Below are 5,654 nucleotides of genomic sequence, written 5' to 3' on the forward strand. Positions count from 1 at the left end.
AAAGGAATTCATCTACAAAAACCTGCTTAAAAGAAGGGAACATCACCTTAGCTTCATAATATAAACTAAATATGGCAGACTGGGAGAAGTCTAGCAAAGGCTGTTTGTTGGACACCCCTCTTGTGTCTTATTGTTTTTCTGTGGCTCAACAAGAATTTGTTTACCACAGGTTTGCTCTTTCTCATATACTTGTAAATTGTCTGCTTTCCCTTTGAAATCCCAACACCTATTTAGTCCAGAATGGTATATAAGCCTCAACTGCCCAATGGGTCTTATATCTTATATTCTTATGGCACTCTCACATGTACATCCATAATAATTTTTTGACATTTTCTCCTGTTGATTTATCTCACATTAATTTAATTATTAGCCCAGCCAGGGAACCTAGAAAAGTGGGAAGAAAATTATGTTTTGTGTCCTCACACTGTCATCAATTATATCCTGGACCAACATCAATAAATATCAACAATGTTGGAGTATCAGGGTAGAAGAGAGAATCTCCAGAAAGCCTCAGATGAGTGGAGTCATTGCTGTGCACCTTCCAGAGCTAGCAAGCAACAGGCATTTGCAAGGTGAGGATAAAGTCATGCAGGAGGAACCAAAGAGGGTTGACACAGAAAACATTTCTCATGAGGAGGAGCCAAGTTTATGATCCAGCCAACCGAGGTGAGTGAAAAACAAATTAAAAAATAATAATAACTTCAAGGTCCTCATGACTTTGGGAAAATGGCATAATTACCCATTACTCTATTTCCTCTCAAATTCCAATGATTTCGTGATCAGATAATGACATTCATGTGTTCACCTTATTTGTTAGGCAAGAAGAACTAGCATTAATTAAATATTCTCATTTTCATCTTATAATAAATTTATAAATTAGACAATATTTATTCCCATCACAAAAAAAAAAATGAAAGAAAAATATAATCTGGCAGGGATTAAGTAATACTAAGGAGGCCACAGTCCAAAGCTGTTAGAATTGGGATTTATGATTAGCGTTAGTGATAGAATTTCAGGCACTTAAAAATGACTGTGTATGTTTGTGTTTGTACATGTGTGTGTACAAGTATAAATAAAAGGATATACTTTGAAGAGTGGAATGATTCGATGCTTTTCAAATCACATCATATTACTGTATCTAAATTTATGATATCACTTCCCAGCTATCATCTTGAAATGTGACTTTTAAAAATATAATTGATAGTAGAATTTTAAAATTTTATTTTGTAAAAAAGTACTTGCCACCAGAGTGATGCTGAGTTACTCATAAACCACAGTAAGCTGTTGGCTAAGCCAAGACTTTCATCGAATGGGCTGTGTTCCAATTCTGTGTTTATCCTGGTTTTAGTACATTCCCCTATAGATGGCAAAGCATTAGCATGCACATGTGCGTATGCACAAGCACGCACACACAGACACACTAACACACACACGCACGCACACACACCAGTGAAAGAGCTATATTTTACTCCAGATTACATTGCCTTTTACTGAAATCTCCACTGATTCTTCTCTTGGACAGCCCAAGTACTTACTAAATTAGCACCTTAACTGTGGAAAAAGAAAATTAGAAACAGAAAGTGGAGGAAAAACCAAGAAAACTCCCACTCATGACTGCTGATTTGAATATCCACTAAGCTCCTCTCCACTTTATTAATTTGCCTGTGCTCCTCTTTAGAAACATTGGCTATCTGCTCATTCTGGGCACTGGTGCATCCTGCACCTCCCGGAACTCCCTGTGTGCACCTGGAGCTAAGAGCTTTGCTGTCTCCCTGGGAAGGATGCGACCCTCTGCAAACGGAGACTTCCCAGCGAAGCCTGCCACTATCCTTTGCTTTCTTTCTATCTTCAGAGATAAAACAAACAAACAAACAAACAAACAAACAAACAAACAAACAAAGTCACAGAGGAGTTCAGTAACAGTTCAGCCAACCACCATGGCAATCACAATATAAGAGCTGCCACAGAAAATGGGATGAATAGCGATTTATCACGGAGAGGCTCCACAGCGCCAGTACAGCGCCCTGTACTCCAGCAGCTTCTTTGCCAGGAGGTTGTGCTTCCGCATGCAGTGTGTGAGGCAACCGAAGAAGTCCACAGAATTAGAGAAATTAAAGGATCGTCTGCGGGACCTATGCGTATTCCCCCTGACTCTGGCTTTTTTCTGCTTTGGGCTTTTGTCAAGTAGTTGCTTCTGTTCCTGCTGGAGGCACAATGCTGGTGTCTGAACTGCAGCCTCAGTGAGAAGAGTGCTCAGCCCCGCAGATGAAAGTTTTGATAAAGCTTCATGTGGGCTGGGGCTGAGGGCTCAGTTTGCCCCAGTCAAGAAACGATAGATTGCATCACGGATGTGCTGCACCCCCCATCCCTCCAAGGACCAGGGGTTCTACCATCAGAGGCGCACAGATCTCAGCTTGGGGCTTCCTTGGCTACTAGGATCCGAGGTATCCTTGGCCAAGTTACTTTTCCTTTTTGGAGTTCAGTTGCCTCCTGTGTTAAATGAATATTTTGCCTAAGGAAGTGTTTTTAAATATGAAACCTATCTCCAAAGAAAACTTTGTAAGAAAGTCCTTCATGTGGAACACGTACAAACTATTCTGGTTCAAGCCGCAGGAAGACAAGCTAAATGCAAGATCGAAGAATACAAGCAAGAGCTCTGAAAAGTCCTTCAAATGATGTCAGAAATGACAAAGTGGTTCAGAAAATGTGAGATATTTTTTCCCTCATTTCATATCATACTTAACATTTGGAAAACAATCGTTTCAAATATAACTCTTTGATTACTGAAACTTCCAATAAAAATATAAGGCATTCTCTGACTTATTTTAAATATGCAGCCATCACTCTCTATCCCCTTAACTCATATATTTTTCTTCATAGTACTTACTGTGCGTTACCTGATATAATATTGTGAATTTATTTGCTTATGTATATTCCCTTCATTAGACATACTCTCCAGGTGGGTCAGATTTTGTTTTGTTTCTAGCACATAAACTAAGGCCGGGCACATAATAAGTATTTATGGAATATGTCCACATTTCCAGAATTTGATTGGAATTCTCCTTTGCCCCCTAACTTGTATATATGTATAGTCAACTTAAAGTCTAAACAGTGCAGTGACCTTGTGTTTACCTCTCTCAAAGGTCACTTTTTTTGAGGGGGGAAATGTGTAAGACTTTTAATTTCCAAAGAATGCCAATTCTACACATTTTGCTGTACTAAAATATAATCATCCTTTTCACAAAAAGTTTTAAAAACACAAAGAGGTCTCAGCCCCCTTGTAATTCAATAGGAGGGCTGACAAAGATGGAGCAGCAAAGACTGGCTGGTGGGCTGCCCACTGGCACGGGGTAGACATGACCAGAGAGCATAGAGCTCTGTAATCGGCAGCAAAGAACAGGTACCTGTTCTTTTAGCAGGCCTCAGCCTCCTAAACAGCTTTGATCGCATTCATATAGAGTGATAATTTGGTGATAATGAAGAAAATAAAATGGAATAAATATTGCTAAGAGAGTCCCTTAAAACAGAGTCAGAGGCTGTTAAGAAGTGGAGTCTATGCACATCTTGTGCCTATTCTCAGAACTGTTACTGAGCTGCTAAACCTGTTGCTAAATTCAGCCCAAGGTTGAGCCATAAACATCCTGGAACAATAACTTATATACATGGACACATAGGGACTTTACTTTCTTCCTTGTAGTTTTCATCTCCCTCCTTTTCAGATGGAAATTAACCATCCCTGTTAACCTAGACGAGATCCTTCATTCGCATGAAAGAATTACATTTTGTGGGTCTTGACTTTGTAAGTCCTGACTTACTTTGCTCTCACCAGAGCACAGTTTGGGTTTTACCTGAATCCATAGCTCTCTGATTGCAAAACTTTTGCTCAAATAAATGCTGCTTGTTCTTTATTATAGCCTAAACTTTTCATAGATTAACATTAAGAAGGTGTAAATTGCTGGATTATTAACACAATTGTTCAAATTTATCTGGCTGCTCCCAGGATGATGCTGACCTTCCCTGTGAAGGCGCATTATGCAGAAGGAGGATAGGCTTGCCTTAGAGCTGTGCCAAATTCCAATTCAGTTCTAATACTCAGTTGTTCTGGGTACTTCTGCAAAGTACTAAACCTCATCTGTAGCACAGGGCTAGCCATAGCTCCCTTATAGGAGTTTGGTCGATTGGAAATAATATTTATAAGGCATCTAGAACATTATTTTCAACCAACTGTTACAATTGACAAGTTATGAGATGTCCTAAATTAAATTACAGCAGGCTGGAAAGTAAGAGAGAAAGACAAGAGAGGCAAATCAGTTAACAGATCATGGTTGAAAACAATAAAAGGCTACTTACATTTCTGAGTGTATACTGAAACTTTGAATCAACTTCCAGGCAGCTATCTAGAAAGAATAGTTGACTCCCAGACGCCACAGCATCCTGCTTATGCGTGAACTTTCAGAACTGTTGCCCATAGTCGATCCAACAAATACTCTCTCTTTAAAAACTATGCTGTCTCTATTTTGTTTTTCCTTGCTCTCTTTTTATCTATAGCCATATAAATTATTTTAAAATAACTTACATTGTTCTTTAAACTCATTGTATTTTTACTCATTGTCTATTCCAGGACGTTGGGCATGTATGTTTTCTCTACCGAGCTCTGCTACTGGTGGTTTAGAATGTATGCCCCAGGATTTAGTTCTTTCTCTGGCTAACATATGGCCCAATAAACCCTTTCTTTCAGGACAACTGTTGGCCTTGAAGGTTTTTTGTTTAACACTATTACTTTAGTTGATGTCAATTTAGTAGATATGATTTATGTATTTATGTCAACTAACATAAGTAAGCATTTCACATGATCACAATACAACATAAACCAAGAATGAAATGTTAACCTTGTAAAAGTGAATATAGCTATTATTGCTCACAATATCCAAGTTAAGAGGAAAATATTTTCTCTCCTGTATCTTGTTCCTTCTTTTCCTCTTTCCTTTTGCTTCACTTTTTAAGTTGATAGAAAAAAGTATTTTTCTATTTTTCTCATAATGCAAATCACACATATTTATGATAGTCTCAATATATGACTAATGACTTTAACACATTCCAAATTTATTTCAAATATATTTTAGATATTGAAAAATATGCCCAAGTGAAGTTTTTACTTATAATTTACTTTCTAGATAGTAGCTCAATCACAAGGTATAACACAATCCTTTGACAGTGTTTTCACTTTCTCTATGTTTAATGGCTAGAATTGTTGGTTCTGGTGGAGACTAGAGATATAAGAATTTGGGCAAGTTAATAATCTTTCAAAACTGTGTCTAACTGTAAAATGGTTCTAATAGTCCCTATCTCTTGGAGATGCTACAAAAATGAAATTAAATAATGCATATAAACTATTTAATATAAAGCTTGACCTATCATAAGCCTTCAAAGAATGTTTATTGCTATTATTATTTTACTATTACTGTTTAATTTTTATCATTAAATACTACAAAGTGGATGTCAAATAAAAGGTTGTATCTTTTAAAAATCTGGCAGAAAGTAAAAAAAAAAAAGATCTTTTTGTACTCAGAGTAAATAATGTGGGCCTGTGATTCATACCAATGGGCAAAATACTGTTTGTTTCAAACATTGTAAAATTTCTCAGCATTAATTTT

Source organism: Pteropus vampyrus, unplaced genomic scaffold (genome assembly GCF_000151845.1).
Source record: "Pteropus vampyrus isolate Shadow unplaced genomic scaffold, Pvam_2.0 Scaffold87, whole genome shotgun sequence".
NCBI classification, from domain to species: Eukaryota; Metazoa; Chordata; class Mammalia; order Chiroptera; family Pteropodidae; genus Pteropus; species Pteropus vampyrus.